Here is a 23,430-nt window from a genome sequence, read left to right on the forward strand (position 1 = left end):
TCGAATGTCATGGAAATCAATTGAAAGATTATGAGATGCAAGCATGTTTCTCTTTAAACTCTTTTAAATTTTCAAATTTTACTTAGGTTCGTTAATTAACTAAAGTAAAACACAAATTTTTCATTCCAACACCCATTCAATCAATTAATCAATTTCAGTAGGTATCATATCACTAGTCAACAGTTTAGGATTATTATTTTAATTTTCGAAACTCACAATATTCAATTTCTTTTCTTGACTGTATTAATCTTTAAAGTTTTTAATCTAAAGATTGCGAAATAATTTCGCATATTTTATGCTAAAAGTCCTTATATTTTAATTGCACTCTGAAATTTTGAATAATAATAAATTTCTTCAAAGTTAAGTTGCTCAAATATTCAAATTCTAATTTTATACTATTATAGAATTATTCTAAAATTTTAGATTATGGTATATATCATTCAATAGACACAGTTAATCTTTTTATGCTAGGAAATAGGGAGAGACAGTTCCGTGATGTGAAACAGCATTCGAATATTCAATACTCTCGTTAAAACACGCAAATGTCGTTACATTATTCGATATTCGTGCCGAATAGCGAATATTGTTCTGGCTGTAATCGATAAATTAATGCGAATCAAGGTACATGAATATTCGTTTGTTTTGTGCCACGTAAGCTCGACAGATATAGAAAATATGAATATCGACGTCGAAGGACGGACGTGTGGAGATAACGTTTGGAGCATAATCGTGCACGAATATTCGTGAAAAATGTCGAATATTTTTTAAAAATGTCGAATATTCATCATGTTTTGTTTTATACGGAGCATCGATAATCCATAGCAGTCGGTAAAAGTTTAAAGATTCTCTTAAATCAATAAACATATTATAATATGATATTTTATGTAGTAATATAAATATAATGAAAATTTGAAAATTTCCAAAAATTTATTCCAGTCGCTTCTACTCCAATTAGACAATTCAGTGTAATTCTTCGTTTTGATTTATAGATAACATTTTTTTCGCAATATATCTATTTCTATAGAAATATTACTATCTTTTAATCTAATTAATTATGATAATGGAGTTTGTGTTCCATTTAATTAAAACTTTATAAAAATTTATCATACCGTTTTCTTTCACTCACTAATAAATATCCATCAGGTTGGAGCATTAATTTGTCAATTATTGTTAGGAAAAAAAGTTTGTTTATTAGGATTTATCATTTATGAATTGAATCAGAGGTGTTATTCGATACATGAAATCTATTGCAAACAGTGCAACAATTTAACAAAATATAATATAAAGAGAAGTGCGAGGCATTTTTTTTTATTTATTTTTGGAATATAATATACAAAAAAAAAAGAAAATTGAAATGGGACATCTTTGTTATTTGAAAAGCTTCTTACTGCAAGTTGTTCCGTCCAATTTGATAAATAGATCATAGTATTGATTGACGCTGTGATATTTACAATCAATGGATACATAGACGTATTGAGTATTTAATTTACTTTTCTATTGGTGTATAACTTTTTAATTAGTTTAAATAATCTATTAATTCCATAGAAGGGCGTTGATCATTCTCTTCAATTATTCGTTTATTATTGTCATTCATTGTTGGAAAGGCAAAGCACAGTTTTTAGATACTAGTATTGGATATAGTTATCACTTAAGTTATATCGTTATGCGTTTAATAAATACATTTTGGATCAGTATCTTTTTAAACACTGGTTGAATCTGTTTCTCTTACATTATCAGAACTCTATTGTTCGAATGTGTAGTTTTATCATAGCATTTTGTATAATTGCGCTTTATACATATTTGATGCAATTCTATCCAACTATAGAGAAGTTCAGTATCTGTTAGATAGTCGATTTGTAGCAAAGAGATATAAATTTTTACTTTACTATGTTCATTATATCTTATTCAAGAGTAGTAAATATATTGTTCTCGGTTTTAGCATAGCGTTATGTTTTATTGTCTTTACATCGAATCAAGACAAAAAATGCTCACAATTATTTAAGCAAATAATTATGCAAAGAAACTCGTTTTACTCTTTTTTTTTCACAATGACTATCTTGTTCATATTTGGATAGAATATAGTAGCGCCGAAGTATAAGACTGATATTAAAGAAATTAGGATGGCAGCTAAAGAGGGAGAGCAAGCTTTTATTCATATGCTCTACACAAAATCATTTAAATCGTGAAAAATACATTGTAATAAATTTATTCTAGAATTTCTATGAAAACTTATGAATTGGTCATTATGATCACTCTAGTCTAGTTTCGGTGTTAAATGGTCGTCGTTAGCCCCAGGAAATAGATGTATAAGTTTTTAAAATCGACTTCGTCCCTTTGCTTTCACACGTGTAAAAGAAACGAATATATCGAATTTCCATATTTCAGTCATAAAATTCAGCAGAGAGAAGAGATACCTAGAATTTCTTACAAATATACTACCTTCTATAAGTGACCAGATAAAGTACTTATCCATGATCAATTATCGAAATCTGCTCTTCACAGATTAAAGTATTTGATTTTGCATTTTTTCATTTATATACATGTAAAATATTTGAAATTCCCATGTTTCTAATTCCCATGTTTGAATACTTTAATTCGAATAAAGAAGCAAAAGACGGCATTGAAAAATACTAGGACTTTAGTTCTCTCAGATGTTTTGGAACGATAGAGAACTTCCACCTTGCAATATTCTTTCTATCGTTTTTGAGTTTGTTACATTTTTATAACGAAATATCTTCACACAGTTTGAACAAAATACGAAAAGTCTTATTGATATATATATGATTCCTCGCAAATATCATATAATATTTTGTAAAAGTTAAATATTAGAGTGTAGCATGTTTCAATCTATCGCGGCACCTAGGACGAAATATATAAAACTCACGTGCCAGTTAACGTGTTAATCCTGTTGTTCTCTTCGGATCTGTATGACCTGAAATGGATATTATGTTTCAATAGATGTTATTACGTAATATTAATCGGATAGTATTATTATATCGTAATAGATATTATTATCATTATTATTATAGTTAATAGCCAATTAATACTATATAATAATATTTATTGAAACGTAGCATCCATTTCAGGTCATATAGATTCGAAGAGGACAGCGGGGTTAACAGGGTTTTAACAGATATTATTAAAATATAGATAGATAATATAAGATAAAACGTTATAAAGTATTTAATTTCTAGATATTATTAGAAATTACAGATATTATTATTATTATTATTATTATTATTATTATTATTATTATTACGATACAGACAACTTTTCACAATATCATTCTCATTGTCGTGCTTGTGTTCCACTTTTTTAACGAATAAAGTATTTCAACAAGGAAGATATCTAAAGAGGTGGAAACGTGAAAATAAATCTCGGAGAACGGCAGGATCCACCAACTTGAGCGTTATCAAAGTTGAATGATTCACTTATGAAACACCCTGTACAGTGTCGTACACGTTCCACATTCATCGGTGCGCTCTATCAGGCGTGCTTCTTGGCACACCCTGTGTGTACGGTGCGTTGATCGGGTGGCTCGTGGCACGCATGCTCGGTTACCTCTGTCCGGAAGCCTCGCCACCGTGGAGAAAACGATGCTTTCGAAAAAGAGGCCTCCCACTTTCGGCCGAGCAGTCTTCGACTGATCCTCGAGCGAGAAAGGTCGTCGGTATTGGACGCGCGCGCGATACCATCCAACACGTTCCTATTATAGTGTGTGCGTGTGTGTTGAGTATAATCACTCGTCCTCTCTCCAATTCTCTTCTTCCTTTATTCCATCGCTTTCTACGTATTCTTACGAAGTTTCCGTATATTCACCGCGATAGGTATCGATAGCCAGAATTTTTTCGCGGCTAAGGTATTCAGAGGTCGAAGACGAAGAAAGTCTCTTGACCCTTTTTTTTTTCTTTTCTTTTCTTTTCCACTGTTGGTTCTCGAGCGCGTCGCGAGTTCGATGTTCTTTCGGTTCAACGATTCCTTCGCGCTGGTGGAACAACCTCGAGATACTATGCGGTCCCATCGGCTCGTCCTTATTCCGTTCTATCGTTTGTTTTCGTTTCGCGCCACATAGAGGCTACCCCCGTGCTTTTCTCTGGCGATATGACTCTTTGATGTTTGCTGATCTGTGGAGGGGCGAGTGAACAGAGAACCGCGAACGTACTATGTTGCTGTGAAACTCGGGAACCGCGGATTCGCTCCACGAAATCTTCAGGTGGTACGTGTTGTGTTTTTCCTTACTTTTGGCTCTATCGCTACGTAGAATCACGGATGATTATAGCGCGAAGCTTGCACCGAAGTAATCGAAACGACAAGTATACGAACGGATACTTAACGTGTAAGGGACAAACAAGCATCTGTTGTTCCTTAAGAATTATCCAAATTTTTAGAAACGAGTAAACAAATCTTGTAAATCTATACAATTTTCCAGGGAAAATTACATATTACTCGCTTTTAACCACTAACGTTCTAACGTTCGATTCTGATATCAGGTGGCTGATTTTTCCTTGTTCTTCTCGTTGTCAAAGGCAGATTTCTGTTAGCGCAGATATTTCCTGAGTTAAAACTTTAATGTTTTTCACACATTGTCTAGCGGAGTTGTATCGTATTTCCTCTAAGTTCTGACTGTTCTCGTAATTTTTCAGTTAGAATACTGTATGAAGCATACGATATAGTTTAAAAAGTATCCTCTCCCGCGTTTTATGCATGTTGATGGAATTTTAGTAAATGTTATACGATGCTCTAATACTTCTTTCGACTGTACTATTTATTAGCGTAGTATTTATGCAAAAATAACACGTCTCTTCCGTGTAGCGTGTTGTTTCCTTTTTCTCGCGTCCATGCAAATTTAGAATAATCGTGTCATACATGACGATTGTACAGTTCTCTGACGAACAGATATTACACGAACTGAAACAGATATGAATGGAGAATGAAGTATGAATGCACTATAGTATTCCAGGGTTAGTAAGTGCCAACTTCATTTCGTAATTACAGTGTTCATTTATTTCTAGTCTGAATGTAATAATTGTAAACGTTAGACGACTTAGAATGGCAGTGTATATGTATTATAACACATTAAAATATAAAAATTGACAAATAGTAACACACGTACGATAATTGACGAAATTAAGAAGCCTATTTTCTGTTAAATTTGAAATGGAAAAGGAGAGAGTTATATGAAATAGAATACAATGGGAGGGTTTGTTTATGTTTATCGCTGGCCAGTCTTTTTACTATTTTAAAAGTATTCGCGATTTTTAATTTGTATTGTACATCTAAGTCCAATACCAAGTGCGTATAGTAAATAGAACTACCAAGTCGAACATACGCTAGAAATGTACCTCGCAATTTTTGTTCTTTGTCCTCTTATCAACACAGATTCACGTAACATAAAATAACTGGGCCTAATTATTTTTTCTAGGTATCTTGAATCATTTTTATAATGTTTAAATCATGGACCTAGCAGTAAAATACGAATAAAAGTTTGTATAAAAGTAACACAGTTTAAAAATAAATGGGAAAATTGATTAATGTTATCAAGGTATAGCTGTTAGTACAATAGACTGTTTACAGAATATCAATACACGTGCAATGTTCGTGATTTGATAATGCAAATCGTGAGAATAAAATTGCAATTAAAATTCCAAGTAAACGCAACGTTGATCGAATGATCCATTTAATGGTTCACCTCTCTCTTCATTTTTGAAATATAAAATTTCACCTGGACGTGGTTTACAATTATGCTTTGTGGTTCGATTGTTAATGTTAGCTTTGATTAGGTATTCAAATTTTGATTATGTTATTGTTTGTAGCAGGTACCAATACGTTGCATTCATGAATGAACGATAGATTAATTATCAGCTTCGGTGAAACGAATGGAAATTTCTTACTTTAAGTAGGGAATCTGTAAACATGCAGCGTGTTCGTCTTTTTATTACAAATCTAAAAAATAGCTTGGCTTCCACGTATAGCGCAAACGTCGATGTTCATATCCGTTGCTTTTATAGGAGACGAAAAAAAAAAAAAAAGAAAAAGAAATGGATTAAGGAAAAACGATAGACAAGAAATATTCCGATAAAAGTGAATTCATATCTCGTAACTCTTTTTTCAATTTTGTAGAACATTTTAATAAGTTGAAGTTTCATATAGGGACTTTTATCCAAGATTGACTATTACGAAATTATTTAATACTTAATAATTACAATTAGCATATTTGCTATTTATTATAATACTGCTATTATTGTATTAATTTCTTATAGCAACTTGCGTTTTCTTAATTAAAATCGTAAGGGTTCGTATCTAAAAATTATTCCATCAAATAATTCTCTAACCTTTAGTGTATTATACATAACTTCAACATATGGAATATTATTTATAAAATTTAATATTTTAGTAGATACATCATGTTCAATCTCTATATTATGCTTTAGTATGTTGTACAACATTATCACGCTATATGTAGGGTATTATATTTGTTATATTATTTCCAAGCTGCGACGATGCGCAATTTGACTCTTTATCCTTCTATAGAATTTTTAACAGAATTCAAAAATTCCATTCTTCGAAACTGCAATATTTGTCAGATTTTCCGAAATACCTCATTGTTTCGCGCATGCAAATAGTCGGTGCGAATAAGAGTTGCAGGATGTAAAAGGTTATTCGGCCGAGAAACTGTTCTGCGTTACGCGTTTGAAAGACAGAAAGTGTCAGATCGATCAGAATTTACGCAAATAGAATTCTCGTGCATGTATTCGTACATGGAAGGGCCGGAATGCCGTTAAGATATTCGTTTTTAAAGAGGTGAAACATGTTTCGCGTACGGCTAAAGCGCCCTATAAAAATTAGCTGTTAGATCTGTTTTGCATTTTATAACGTTGCGGTTTAGCGGAGAGTCGAAAGCGAGATTTTCATTCCGTGATTTAGTTCAGCTAGATATTCATATTTTAGATGTTTTTAAAGCTTCAAAATTTGTAGATTTTTATAAAAAGCAGCGAGAGATGATAGAAAGAAGTAATTACAAAGAGTAGAGATTTATCTGAAATATTATTCAGATAGCAGATAATGTGAAAGATTGTTGTTCCTCCTTTAGTTGTGTTCTTATATTTTTAGAATTGGACAATTTTTATATTTTTAGGTAAATAGTAAACAACAGCAAAGAGAGAGCGAGAGAGAGAGAGAGAGAGAGTCACATAATTTTTAGATTTTAAGTAAATAGTAAGAAAAAACGAGAAACTATACGAAGCTGTACCAAAAAAGCAGGGTTTTCTGGGAAATATAACTCAGATCATAGATTGTTTATGTGGAGAAAAGTGTTGCTTATTATTAAGATTGGGATCAAGAATATAGTCAAGTTATGAATACAAGTGGGTAATAAAATTAATAATTTTTATTTTTAATTCGTTAGTAATCGGTATCTACATAATAATAATTCCTTGGTGTATAAATTTTAGGATAAATATACTTACGTTGATTTAATCGGATTAGTTGAATTGTAGCTAATCGTAACTATCAGGAGAAAATAGCGTGCAACTTCTTTCTTTTCCTGATACAATGGTACAAAATTTAAAATTTAATCTTAAGAGCTTGATCTTTCTCTTGTGAGTTGAGATATAAAGTAGACATTCGTGCAAGGGAAAAGAAAATCAAAGTTTGTCAGATAAGTTCAGAGTTGATTGTAACGTGAAAAAATGATGATCTCGCGTTAACTATGAATTTCATATCGTTTGAAATTTGCCATTGTAAAATAATAAATAATTATCGTAGAATTTATATGAAGTTTTATTCGATTAAAATTTGAAATTCCTTGTCGATAGAAATGAAACAATTTTCAAGTTTTGTTCGAAATTGCAGCTCTTAATCAGCGAAGCATGTCAAGCAGAGATAATAAAAAAGACCGAATTGACTTGTTAATTATGGTCTCCCTAGGGGTGTGGTCATTTTCAGGCTTCATTTCGATTTATGTATTTAGTTCCCATGATAACGGCTGTGATTTATGTTTTTTTTTTAAACATGTTGCACCGGTTCGATAAATTGACCGGAAACAGAGATAAAAGAGAGAGAGGGAGTCGAAATTTTGATTTAAACGATTTTTTCGAAGAGTCACGCCGTCCTGTTCGCAAATAACGACAATTGAAAAAAAAGAAAGAGAGAAAAAACACGACAATTTAATAAATCGTAAACGAGAAAAATGTTATTTGTTTATGAATTTTTCGTGCCAGCTTTCGATATTTGTTTTATCAAATCGATGTAGCATGCTTTAATTTAATAAAAAATTCTGGCCACGCTTGGCAATAAAAATAAAAATGATAAAATGTATCAGTATATTTTACACTACGATGATCACAGGAAATTTTTCTTCGAAATTTTTGTTCAGTTTAAAGGCCCAGTTTTCAATATCAATACTTCAAAAATACTCAATATCGAACTTAGATATCTCACGTAAATAAACGAAATAGAATTTATTTATTGATTTTTACTTACTATCCAATATCAAATTTACTTTTCGTAAATCATCATTTTCTTTCACGAAATAATTTAACGTCCCTAAAAATTGAGAACTGATTGTGTAAAATTTCGATGTCGATATAAATAACGTAAAATTCACGACTATCTTGATAGGAAAAGACCCGAAGTACATACATCGGATATTCGTATTCGAGACAGCGAAACATACGGATAAGTGGAGAAAGGTGTAAAATCGTGTGTTTTTATCGACCTGGCTCCGTTCTGCGGGAAAACTGGCGGTGTGTACACGCCTCGAAGGTGAAACTGGGTTAGATCGTCCGTCGGTGTAGGCGTCATCGATCTCAGATTCGAATTCAACGCGAAATTATTCCGCTTTCTGGATTATTCATGCCTCGACAGCATGGCCGGTCGCTGATTCAATCCGAACAATGTTGCTCGATCGATGTCCAGACATTAAATAGACAAATCCACTTTCTACCTCGCTTTTCTTCCTCTTTTTTTCTATTTCTTCGTTTTACTTCTTTTTTGTCCTTCCTGTTTTTTAATCGTTGACGATTGAAGCGATAAACTGAAGCGTTAAACGATATCGGTGCAATTATTTTCCGTTAGATTTCGTTGTAGCATTTGCGGCTTTTTGTGTACGACGTTTTTATTGTCGCTCCTTTCTTGTATTCTAGTGTTTTATGATTTCCCTTTAATAAATCTGTTCGTCCTGTAAAGGATCATTATTATTCTCTTCCTGTAATCGATTTAATTAGATCTATTTGTTCATTTGTTTATGTAATTATCTAATAATGTATCTATTTATTTGTTTGTTTATTTATCGGGTGTTGGCTCTTTGGTATCGGGTACAGAAATACGTGAACTGAAATAAAACAAGAACAAGTACTAATTTTAATTAGTGATTTTTACAATTCCATCTGCCATACTATAGATGTTTTAAAGGAGATTGCAGTTATCTGCAAAAAAGTGAAAAATCTGCCTCTGAAAGTATTATAGGGACGTACAATTTATTACAAGTTATTTATGTAATTACTTCAAAATGTTAAGTAAAGTGGTTTCAGCAGGTAACTAATCTTTGTATTATTTGGTGATATGAAAGAAATTGCAAGGGAGATTTTCAAGTTTAATGAGAAACTACTGAAAGGTGAATGCCTTCAATGGTACCAGCCAGGTGTCTGACCAGCAACGGCATGTTTCTACTTACCGCTTCGTCTCATTTACGTTTCCCTTGTTCGTTTTGTTACGTTTGTTAAATTAATCGTTTCGTCCTCGTCTTGTCACAATCTTTGTTACGTGTATTGTAAAACGTAACTTGTATTGTTTAAATTACGCAAGGCTTCAAAATATTTAAATTGTATTTTATGATTTTTTAATTTGTTCAAGGAAAGGCTAAAAATTTCATCGTAACCGTGATATTACAAAACGAGCGTTCAAACGACACAAGAATTCGAAATATTTTATCCATTTTAGCGTTATTTAGTCTGTTTAAAAAAGATTAAACATTTCTTTTCCATGTAAAGCTAAAATATAATTCTTAGCGAATTAAATGTCAAGGGGAGAAGTAATCAGTATCAAGAAAAATCATTCGGGAAATATTTGAACGATAAAGTTAGTAGAGTTTTATACGTGTGAGCGGATACATCGCTCTTTTATTTCAGTGACTCGTTGAGAGTCAAGGATTTATCGTTTTAATTCGGCTATCAAACTCCACAGAGAGAAGTTGTTCCATAATACGGTTTGGAATTGCAAATGCATCGAAATGCGCGTGAAATGGCAAATATTTAGAATATCAAAAATCGTACCTTCCGTATCAATCGAATATTCATCAAAGCTCTGCGATATTAAAAATTTAAGTTTCTTTTCTTCCTCTTTTTTTTTTTTTTTTTTTTTTTTTTTTTTTTTTTTTTTTTTTTTTTTTTTTTTTTTTTTTTTGAAGTAATATAAGTTTCAACCGCCAATATATGCCACATATATTCATGCAACATATTTAAATTATCGATATGGTCGACTGCGTTCCAATATCGACACAAACGTTGACTAAACCGAATTAAAACGATAATTTTCGAGTTCACTGATTTGGATGGGCGAACGTACTCATTATCAAAACGATTTCTCCTGTATCAATTTAATCGATGCTATTCCATGCAGCTTCAACAAATGCACAGTTATTATTTCAGTTAATATCATTTTTTTTCTTTCTTTCGTTCGCAACGTACAATGGATATAAAGTTATATGGTTAACTTCAACAATTTCAGCGAGTGTATTACGGTCAGAGTAAAACAATTATTTTATATTTTTCGATTGAGGATAATATCGTATCCTCGTTACAAGAGCAATATAATTGGGAAAATACATGGGAGAATAGCTTCTGTAGCGTTATAAATTGAAAATGATAAGGGATGAAAATATGTAATGACAGCTACGAAAATTAGGCTAACGTAAAAAATTGCCTATCTGCTACACTCGATGATTCTCTTAACAAAAACGCAGGGGTTCAATTGCTGTTGAGTAATTTTCTTTTAATAAGCGCTAAGTTGGCAGTACATATCCCTTAAGAAGTTAATCCCTTCGTAACGCTATGTGATGGAACTGTCTTGTTATTTGAAAAGCTCTTTATTCTCAGGTTACTTAATTTCGAAGGAAATTGTGATGGAACTGTCTTGTTATTTGAAGAGCTGTTTATTCTCAGGTTACTTGATTTCGAGGCCGTAAACGAAACTACTTCTAAGCTGCCGTTAAAGCGGCAATTCTCAGTTTACTTTAATCGAGCAACTCTTTTCACCTTGATATTGATCACGAACGAAGCTACTCGGTTTTCTCACGAGTAGACAGTTTAATTGCGCGCGGCTAACTTTGAAAATGGAATACCAATGATCCTTTTAATTTTATTCGTAGGAATTTCTTCCAGACGTATTTTATATTATCGATTAGACATATCGGAAATTAATTTCGTAGAGGCAGCAAAAATGTTGTTGACACGATTACGAATTTCCGTGAGATACGAATTGAGAAACCATGTTCTGAACTGGAGTGGGACAACGTCTATTCTCATAAAACACATCAATTCGAATAATAACTCGATTACTCAGTTACTCAGTTATCATGTAATAGATGTTCGTTGACTTGCCCAAGTAGCTATAATTTTTCCTTCAAATAATAGGAGTTTGCGTCCGGACGACTAAATTCGAACGCACATTTGCTTATCCTCTTAATTACTTACGTGAGAAGGGGACTTGTAAGGGATTAATTTATATAATTGGGATGGATTGCATTCTCTACTGTCATAGACAGATAACTAGGTACAGTTAATTCAGATAGTGATGGCTAATCTTGATGGTGACGTTGATGTGTATATATATATGTAGGGTAGACTCGTAATTTTCATCGTCATAATCTAGATGCGTTCGAATTGTAATAACGTTGTAATTTTGCAACAATACCAATTCCCTTTATTTGTTATTAAATTGAATGCATTACATTTTTTAAAGTGTTGCTCGAAAAAGCACAGTTTAGAAAAAATGGTTTAATTTTCCAACAATACCAATTCCCTTTATTTGTAATTCAATTGAATGCATTACACTTTTTAAATTGTTATCTTTGTTATCTAAATGGTTATCTTTCTGATAGAATATTAGACTATGTAAATAATACTATAAAAATCGTAAAATAAAATTGCTTGCTATTGTCTTCTTGAAAGGATCGCTGATACAGCTGAGTAATTATCTTTACTATTTTTAGAGACATAAGAAAAATATATTGAAAATTTTAGAATTTTTATAAATCATTAGAATTTTGGAGAATTCTTATAGGAATTTAGAATGTCAAAGAATTTTCTATGGAACTTAGTCTAACTGACTAATTATTCTGTAATATTTTTATTCAATAACAAAATACCATATATTTACCAACTTTTTCCACCATCTGTAATAGAACGTTGTTCGACATCAAATAAAGAAATACATAAAACGAACCTTACGTTATTGGATGTGGAAAAATTGGTGCCCATTTGTATCGATATAACATTTGCGTTCGTAGGGTTGCTGAAACATATATGCTTATTTACCTTCTACGGTCCAGTCCTTTTTGGAAAAATATTTTTATTTTCGTGACATTAGGTTTAATAATATTTATGTAATGTTACTGCAAATGGACCAAAGTATATTTTTGGGGAAAGTTTTGGTATGTTTGATGAAGATAGATTGACTTAGCCATTATAAGTAAACCGAGTCTCTGCGAACTTGACCTAAGAAGTAAAAGCGATGGTGAGTAATATGCTTTGACCTAGCTGGACAATTTGATTTATTTCTCGAATTTTCTGTGAGTCAGAGCTGACGGAGAGTTGATCATCTATTTCTACCAGAATAGTATAATATTGATTGCCTCGATGGAAAAATCCGTTGGAAATTCATAATAGTTAGGGAAATTTTAGAAAATTAGAAATTAGACAATTTTTTAGGGAAACAGATAATTTTTGATAATTGATGTGATTTCTTGTTTGGTAAAATCGAAGGAGAATTACTGATTGCAGTCTTTCGTGCTTAAATTTTAAACGTACTGTTAACAAGCTTAAACCGATCAACTGAAATTTAAAAAAGTTTATCGGAATATTAGATTAACTATGGATGATTAACTTCTCAAACAAGATAAACGGAAAAACTTGGGCTAGTCGATGGAAAAAGAGATGTCGTTTTTCAACAAAACAACGTTAGGTTTGCTATTATAGGTTTGCTAGGTTTGCTCTGTATCGGTGAACAGCGGGTAAAAATGTTGGAATATTTGGAATGTACAATCCCATCGGTTTCATTTGTCAAACGCAAAGTGGTTTGGAGAGCGGTATTTCGTGGCCAAAGTTAAATTATTTATTTCATATAACGTAATATGAATATTTAACTAATAACAGTAACGAACTTTACAGCAAGAAATTTTTAAAAGAGTATAAATTTTACTGTATTTCAAAAAGGTACTGTTATTTTACCACAAAATTGTATGGAGGTCAGTTAACGTTGTTATGAGCTGTAAACGGTTAAAAATGTTGAAAATCGGATTTTTCACGATATTCGGTCTGTGACTGCAATAAATCATCATCTTTCGATGCCTGTCGCTTGTCTCTGCATCAATCCATTTCGATGAAATTTTCAACATATATATACAACTGTCGTAAACCTTCAAAATATGTTGTTTAAATATTCATTACAAATTTAATAGAACAGTCGTAAAAAATGACCTTTACTTTTTTCTTCGTGATTTCAACCAATTGCAATTTTTTATAAAAATTTTGCACACATCGTCTAGTAAACTAGTGCTTCTTATTTTTCAAAAAAATGCAAGTGTTGTAATTTCTAACAGATTATTCTGTTTCGAAGAGTAGCCGAAGATACTACGTCAATGCTAGTTACTGTATCTTACTTTTATTTTTTTTTTTTTTTAGGAGAAAATTTGTATAACTATTTAAATAACAATATGACTCTTATTATTATTGATCAATTTAAAAGCATTAAAACAAACCTGAAAACATTCGTTTTTCACAGCGTGTCCATTTAAACATTGATAATCATACGGGTACTCGACCTACTCTCAGTAGTTCAATTTTCTGCGGCTAGTTGGCGTATCGAAATTCTCAGTTTCCCAATATGAGTGGCTATCAAGTGGCTGCAAACGAACGCACCCGGAACGCTGCAATATTTCAGGCGACTATTTTTTAAACTCACTGTGAAAAGTAAAAACTGCTGGGAGGTGGCAGCACAAATTTATGCATTCTTCTTAGAAAGGTCTAACGTTTTCCATGGGAAAAAGTCCTGTTACTTTTAAACATTTCTTTTAAAAATCTTATCGAACTCAAACTGTTATAAACTTTGCGCTATTTATATATGGATTTTGGTAAAAATACTTATCAGAATCCTTACTAGTTTTGATTACCGATAAAGATACGTACAAAACGATTAAATAATGAAAATACTCCTATTGACACGAATTATTAAATTATAATTCAAATGTGTTATTTGATATTCTGTAAATCCTACATAGAGCAAATAGTTTTATTTTAAAAGTCAGAATTTTGTCTTGAGCATATCGCCCTCGATCGCGTGATTATCTAAAATGAATAATATTGTAGATTATAAAATTTCGAAGGTTTGTCGCTTTATAGAAACAAACATTTTTTGAAAAAAGCTGAGCTTGAAAAATTGAATATTGACTACAAAGAGCGAATTTTCAGACCACTGCGAAGGACATCAGGACATCGTCCGACCATCATTTATTCTGGTTTTTACAAAAGTTTTTTAATGGGGGGATGCTGAATGCGCTAGAAGCTTGTAAGAACTGGTTCAAAGGACTTGCCGCTGAAAAAGACGGAAAGTTTTTTGGCGAAACGATCATAAAGCTACCAAATACATGACAAGAATTCATCGAGATAAACGTTGTACCTATATATCATTTAATAAAAATGATAATTGCGTAGATAAATTTTCCTCTCCGCGACGAGTTCTCTTTTTAAATGTATCAACGCCAAACGATTGGGTTTTGATTTTTACTTGCCAATTTTAGACCAAAATTATTAATTATTGAATTATTAGTTGCCTGCAACTAGTTACAATTTGTTTCATTCGTTTATTATGCAAATTAGAATTTTGAACACAGAAATTACGAAATAATTAAACTACATATTTATTTAATATTTATAATTTTCAAGCTGAATTAATCACTTCCAATTAATTACCGTTCTTTCATTCGTATGCGAATAATTGTTTCGAACATGCGATTGAAAAATAAATAAATCACGTATTTATGTTGTTTCTCGTTGTCAAGACAAATTAAAATCCGGAATCAATTACAATTTTCTCATTATATTCTGAACAAGGAATTCGAGTTTGATTTTATTTTCACAAAGCACATCCTGTACTTTCTTACTCGTCACGATTATTATTTTCAAGTTAAAATACAAAACCTGCGCTTCTTACGTGTTACAATATCTTTAATTTGTAAGCGTACGAAATTGTAAACACAAAATTTCAAAATTAAGATTAATTGGATTCGTAGACGGTGAACTAAGTTAACGAAAGAACTCGATGGTCGAATAGCTACACAGAGCGGTTGTTTTGCCCTACAATTCGATGGTTAAGGGTGAAGCAAGTCTGTTTCGTGAGGAGGCTAATGTCGACGAGCAAGTACAGGAGCGTGGGTTAAGCACGTACAATAGAGATCGGTATCCGTGATGGCTCGCTCTCTCCATGAAGTCAGCACGCTTCTACTTCATTCGTTCGAATACGCCAACGACAAATTTCGCTTTGCTTTCAAACTTGATTCAGATGCTCGCGCTCGAGAATCGTGGATGACTTGGTAAATTATGTATTTCTACACGAATTTCTAGCAGTGAAATTTTAGTACTTCTAGCACTCGTAGTACTTACAGTTGGAAAAGCGAGAATTAATTTGCCGTGACGTTTAAATCGTTTATGCAAGTTCACTTATAGAATAGGAAACTGCGACGATTGTGGAAAGATACAGTTCTGTGGAAAGATATTATATAGCGTGAAAAGTTAGCTTTCAATTAGAAAGTTATACAGTTGTAACATTGAAGGCGTTCACGCGTAACTCATGTTCTTTTCAAAGAACTCTTCTAACGTGTGAATGTTCACACATCCAAGTTTAAAGTTATACATGGAAGCTACAAACTGTAAAACTTCGATAGCATTCTAGTAATCGAGAAAGAGATAAGCAATCAAACGTTTCTAACATCATCGCATGTATCACGAAGCTCGACTACAAAATCGACGGAAGGTTTTTCCCTTTTTTTAAAAACCGCCGTCCTTTCAATGTTCACGTGCGTAAATATTCGAATTCATGAAAATTCGCTTTGCGAAAAAGAGACGAACAGTCAGATCTCGCTTCTTGTACATCACCAGAACATCATCGCATCTATCATAAAGCTCGACTAAAAATTACACACGGTCATCGAAATTGACGATAGTTCTTTTACACTTTCAGAACCAGCGATACGGTCGCGAAAGGTCGAACGAAATAGAAAAAGGCAAAACCCGAGTCACACCAGAGAGGCAAATCATACAGCTGTTTCGTTTCTATCCACTTAGTAGGCCGGGCCACGTGTACCAAGAGAATTATTGCAACGGATAACGCCGTGTTTCTGACACGGTCGACACGCCACGTTACTACGTCGTAACACGAAATTGATTAACCCTTAACTGGTTGCGTATCTCCGTCGGGTTAAAGGCTGATCAATACGAGCCACGTTTCATTCGTTCGATCCGAGTATCTTCTTTTTAACTGGCTGCGACAATTGCTATCTCTGAGGAGCTTCCTTTTAGGAAGCTTCGGAAAGCCACGTCTCGAGTAATACTTGTGATTCCCCGTCGAGTCTTTCGTGGATTGTCAGTTTGGAACACTTTAACGTCTCGTTACCTTTTTTCCTCTCCCACGAGCGATCCGATCGCTTTTCAATGAAATATCGGTTGGAATATAGAGGACGAAACAATTTTCTCTTTGCTTTTTCATGTATACGCGGAATTACTTAATCCTGAAGTAGATATTATATTTGTATATTAAGTGTCGTTCGAAGAATTGTTGTATAATGTGGTTCTGATATACCGTACTTTATTGGTGGAGAAGCTTTAAATGGAATATTGTACCGATAGAACATAGAAGTTTGAGTATAATAGCGTGTTAGTTTCAATAGTTAATTCTGTAGCTGTGTAATCGAGTAATAAGCTATATAATATACGTTGTTACACAATAGTTGGCCAGATACCTTCCGTTGTTTGAAGAATATCTACTGCATGCAATGAACGTGAACTCTTCCTCACTTCGGTGGATCTTAATGTCTCGTTGTTTGGAAAATTGTTGTACACGAATACTGTTACGCGTGCTTTCCACGAACATCTATACTCTTTATATGTATATTAAAAAACGCGAGGAAGTGTAGACATAACCGAATACCTGAGCAACAATGTATTAACGTTAATAATTCATTGTATAGTTAGATAATTCAGTAGTAAGCTATGTAATAGACAGCACAGTTAACAAGATATCTTATAGTGTTGTTTATTGGAAATTTTCTCTATGTAACACAGTGTATTTGGTGTACTTGAACAAATTCAAACGAACTTCATAGGAAGTCTTTCGTCTTGCAATTAATGTTATATATTATTATTGTTATATATTATCGTAGATGTTAATCATAAGGACAAAAAATTACAGAAAAAGCGATAACAAGAGCATGCAAACGAGGAAAATGTGTTTAGCGATGTTTTATAACGATGTTCTGTAGCGATAGCGATATTTCAGCGTGAAATGTGTCAAATTACTGAATTCTTCCTATCGTACGTATCTGATGCTTAGTCATCGTGTATATCTCATAATCAGGATATCGGTGTAATTAATTTGTGTTACTTGCACGCGAAAATAGATCAACCGAATTGATTAGATGCAACATGTTTACGAATTCAAGACACCTTTGACAAATGATCTTAAAATGATTAATTGTATGTAAAAATAGTTCTACCTAAAGTATTCGTCTATATAATTGTTAAACAGGATGCATTTCAAAGATAAAATCAAAGAGGGAGCTTAGGAAAGAAATATTTTTTTTTATAAGTAGCAATTAATCAGAACCCCTAGGAGAACTTCGAGTAATTAAAGGGGTAACTTCAATAAATTAGACCATAAATTTTAACGGAACATGCGTAATATATTCGCTTTATCAGGCACCCCTATAGCGTTTCAGAAACACTGTAGACACTATATTTCGTCCTACCAATCTCAAAATCACAATTCTAATATATCCATATCTATAAATCTAATTGGCGCAGCTTGAAAAAATATATTTCTTCACCTAACTTAGTTAGATTAAATCTAAGTTTTAATTGTCTTGTGTAAAGGAACAAGTAAATAAAGACGTATATTTATTCCAATATTCGATATCTTTCGTTCAAAGACAAGAACGATTCCCCAAGCCCAAATCGTAATTTGAATAAAATCAATGTTCACGATAATTTTTCCAAAATTCCACTTGTTCGTCCTACTACAAAGAAAAACGTGTTCCTCCACCTGAATTGATTAAATTACTTCAAGATTGATCTTGCTCTATAAAATAATGAATAATCAAAGGTACAATTATTCGAACACTCAATACATCAAACAACTTTTAAAAAACGCATTTCTCTATCTAAATCAATTACACATATCGAGCCTCATTATGATATTAAATTAATCTTTGTCAACGAAAAATTAAATAGATACGCAAGTACACGGTAACTGGACTACTCAATCGAAATACTTCAATAGAGGAACAAGAACGATTTTCTAAGCGACTATAATCGTTATCACCGGTTTTCGAATGTACTTGCGCGGGGGAGGGTGAGAAGAGGTGGAACTCGAACGTGCGGACGAGTGCTGGAACTTGGAGCGGCGGATTTTCACGATCCGGATGATCCGTGGAAACGTGACAGACGTGAAGCTTGCAGTGCTCCAGATCGGACTAAAGGATCCTCTCTCCATCCTGGTCATCGCATCGTCTTCCTTTTTTTAGCCGATGCGCGTATTATTTTCGCTCGTAGCTTACTCGGAAGAGAGCTGAATTTTTGCAGACCATTGACAATGAGAGAATTGGTCCATCGAACGCGTGCCAACCGAGCATTCAATGCAGTTTTCTTCTTGAGCCTTCCTTTGTGTCTGCGTTATGTAGTTACAGAAAGAGGGAGAGGAAGAGAGAGAGAGAGAGGATTGAACTCGGTTGGCGTATGATGTCTGTAATTTGATGAAAATGTACAACGGTTGCCAAAAAAGCTTTAGAGCGAATTGTAGTTTTCTTTGGATATAAATTTGATATTAAGAAAATCCTCTTGCTTTTTTTAATAAAAAATTTAGTAATATTGCATGGCATGTATTCATGTGTTCGTGTATCCAACGTGGTAGTATGGCATTATATGGACCTCTCAGAATCCAAATTAATCAAATTCATATTTTGTATATTTACTTTCATTACCTGGATGTGCGTTTAGTATCGAAATTCCCCCCCAAAACAAACTTCCACTTGCACAAGTTTATTTATTCCATGATTATGATATAATTAGTTGTAAATTTTCAAGGAAATTGCCGAAAGATTGTAACACACTCGGCACGTTTCTATTCGCTTTCTACAATACAAAGATTCACGTATGTATTTCTAATAGAAATTCAAGTTGAGACACACAGTTTTATCACATTTTCAATTTGGATGTTTGCGTGTACACCGATAGAAAGGTACAAATCTAGATGTTTGAATGCAAAATTTCTAGTTTCGATATTATCAATGAAGTATTCACATTCGAAAACTCAGATCCAAGGATTCAGCATTGAAAGATTCATACATAGAAATCTAATATAAATTCAAGCTGGGATATTCATTTCTATCGTATTCTTAGACATATTATTCCAGCCATTCCACAAACTTATCAAAAAAATTGTGACGGTACTCGATTCTCTCGTAATCTATTCCCATAAAAATTCCTCTCGGATTATATACTTGGCGATTCGCCATCCAGTCTCTCAGATGATCTATCTTCGAACGGGATTCCCCTTCGAAAGCCAATTCGTCTTTCGTCTGGCGGTATTACCGGAACGAACTAGCAGCCGTAAAAATGTCTCTGGATAGTCGATTGAAAATCTCGTCACGTTATCAGCCGATGTTTCAAATGCCATGAAAGGGGACCACGAATATATACGGCCATCCTGGCGGTCGAACGTGTCGCATTAGAAGCGGCAGATCGCCGTGCAATTACGCGTAAACGTCATGAGAACGAACGTGTTGCGTCCATTTCTCAGCCAATCAACGACCCATCGAACCAAGGGATGAATCAAAGGACGATCGGAAGCGCTTGAGAACGATTCATTCGATCCTTTACTGTACGAACTTTTTCAATAAGTTTGGACGTTACGTGTGATTGCTCGAGAAAATTTCCATAAGTTTGAAATGTTTTAGGTTTGTTTAAATATTGAGATTGATTTCTTTGATACGTAAATTTTTTAACGACTCGTGATATCGACATTACGTACGATCCTTCGTGAAAATTTCTATAATTTTCGTTTAATTGAATTTTGAAAGTAACTTCTTCGACGCGCGAAATTTTAAAATAAATTACGACGTTGCATGCAATTATTCGCTATAAATTTTATTCGCTTCATATTCGATCTTTGACGTTAATTCCGATATAAAAAGATTCGAGCTAATGCAATTACGTACTCTTGCGTAATTAGTATTCGATTGGACGAAAGGTAATTTGAAGGGGATCATCGGAAACGCTTAAAAACGGTTTCTGACTCTTTCAATCCTTCGTCGCGTTAGTTTCTTTTTTAATAAATTGTAACGTTACGCACGACTGCTTGATAAAGTTTTCATAATCTTTCACTTCTTTACGTTTGGTTGTTGAATCTAATTTCTTCGTCACATGATATTTCGAATAGTCTGCAACGTTGTTTCTAATTTCCCACCGTAATCTCTCCCCTTGTTAACGTTGCGAATTAATCTTGGAATAAAAAATGTTGAGTTCAACGTAATTGCAAAGTCTTGCAAATGTTGGATGTATAGTTGATTAGCTAGTGGAGAAGATGATTACTATGGAGAATAATTTATTCATGCTTGAAATACTATTATGCACTTTGACTATTTCCTTCTTTTGTATAATTGTATTTTAACTCGAAAGCTAGACTGTCACGTGTTTTTTATCCCAATAAAAATAATCATAGCAATTACTGTGCCAAAGTCTACAAAAGTCCGTTTCACCATTTAAATTTCCATTTTAATTTCGTAATTACCGCTCACTCTTTCGGTTCTTCTTTAACCCTTCAACCGTACAATGAATTTGCATTCTTTCTACTGAAAATTATGAAAGAAATTAAGTTCAAGCGGTTCAAATGAGAAATGAAGACACCGGTGTTAACTTCGTTTCACATCTATATATAAAATTATGATACTGAAATATAAATCTTTCGTTTGTCCCCAATCGAACTGAATCAAACGTACCGTTATCTCTTTTTTCAATAACTTTTCTAAATATTATTTTTCATTTATAGCGTTATAAGATTTCTTTCCATCCTTTCCGCCCTGTAAGATCTATCTTTACGATACACATCGATGTTCAAAATTATATTTCTCGTACATATTCCATTTTCCGCAAACCAAACTCAATCAACCATCCTTTGTTGCTTTACAATAATTTCTTCAAATGTTATCTTTAATTTAACGCATAAATGTACATCGTAAATGTATAAAATGTGTGGCATTCGACGAATCTCTGAGCCGATGAAATTTCTCTGTTTATATGCAATTATAGGATCTCTGTGCTTGTCTAGGCTGAGAGCTATCTATGTCAGGTTATTTTCTTAATGAGTCAAAGGCCCTGTTCCTTGGCCCGGTTCATCGAGGGGTTGAACGACGTCGCGTAATGCACTTTACCGAAGCCATCTCTTTCCTGTCTGTTCCACGTAGCAAAATATTTGACCGAGCCGCGAAGTTGTTGCGATAGTATGCGAACTATTTGTTCCTGTTCACCTGCTCGACGATAAGTTGCCAACCAGATACACCGGTGTAATCCGTCTTCCTTGACTTTGTTAGATTGCGTGTCTATATTCTCGATTGGGTAGCTCCTTAAGTTACGAAAATGACGCGCTTGACAGATAATCCGAGATGTTGGTTCAACCGTGCCTTCGTTTGTATGAGTTATCGTTCGAGTTGAATATTCAATTGAGTTGGAGTTTAGACCGCGAACTTGTATTTTTCAAAAGTTCATGCTGGAATTTACTCGAGTGTTATTTTAATATAATGATAAGTTACGACTTGGTATATTTCTTTTGGTACTTTTCTTCCATTTTGTCATTTTTATTTAATTTCGTATTATCCTTATTTGCAGATGATACTTTTACGTTTTATATTATGTAGAATAATCGGAGGAATTTTCTTATTTTTCAACGTAACTAGAGTAGTTTCCGACATTTTCGTATTCTATATTCTATTTTTAAAGACGGAATAGCCAAATGCATTTATTTTCTTTGACTGCGAATTTTTGGTTTTGAGAAATTCGCGTTGCGAGTTTACTTTTCAGTATAGCTACAATACAGTTTGCAATCTGTTTCCATATCTTTAAAAATGGCACAGGAATTTATTTTCTTTTGGCAAGGAATCTTTGTTTTTGTGAAGCTTGCAGCGCTGAGATTTTCTTAGAACTTGCTTATCTTTTAATAAAATGTCCCATTTTCTATTGAGATAAATTTTTTTGCTCCTTGTCGACTTCTCAGTTAAAAATAGCGTCTTCGTTTGTTATTATTGTTTCCATAGAATCTTCTTCATACGTTTATTTATTATTCTTTATACGTATTATTCAATACAGGCTTGTCGCAGCTTCTTTCGGTATTTCGAATTTTCTTCTTGGGAATTTCACGTTGTGAAAATATCCCTTGGTGTTGGTTTGAAATTATTGCAGATCGTTTATGTAATATTTCATTTTTTAAGTCCCATCTTTACATGTACACACTATCAAATCCTTGTTTGACGTTTTAATTAAGTACATTTCTATAGAAAGCTTCATGTCGATATAACTACAACGCAGTTTTCAAAATGTCCATATTCTATCTTTAGATATGGAACCGCCAGAAAGATCTATGTTTTTTGACAGAAAATTAAAAAAGATTTGTACCGGAAAAAGCTATCTTCGCGTTATTTTACTATAATTGCAATGCAGTCAACATTGCTTCGAAGTCTTTCTTACGACAGAACAGGTTTTTCATCGAATTCTGCGCTTTCAAGTTTCCTCTAAATGGATAGAAACCCGCAGTTTAAATTAATCATGCGCATATAGTATCTCCGTTTTTTATATTACTTCGTGTACAATGCTTTTCTACAAAAATTCTTTGAAATTCTTTCGTAGGAAAGATCAGTGACCCTGTGGAAATGGTGTTGCAAAGGGTCACGCAACG

The 23,430-nt window shown here is 33.2% G+C and overlaps 1 protein-coding gene and 1 long non-coding RNA gene across 4 annotated transcripts in view; both read left to right on the top strand.

Annotated features, from left to right (window-relative positions):
- Positions 1–23,430, top strand: part of LOC126920503 (uncharacterized) — a 174,507-nt gene that overhangs the window by 9,496 nt on the left and 141,581 nt on the right. The gene's annotated exons all lie outside the window — the stretch shown is intronic.
- On the top strand, positions 1,072–18,392 carry LOC126920531 (uncharacterized). The gene is made up of 2 exons (XR_007711986.1): positions 1,072–4,216; positions 16,453–18,392. It is a non-coding gene; the product is annotated as an uncharacterized LOC126920531 (long non-coding RNA).

The sequence above is a fragment of the Bombus affinis genome, chromosome 9 (assembly GCF_024516045.1).
Source record: "Bombus affinis isolate iyBomAffi1 chromosome 9, iyBomAffi1.2, whole genome shotgun sequence".
NCBI lineage: Eukaryota > Metazoa > Arthropoda > Insecta > Hymenoptera > Apidae > Bombus > Bombus affinis.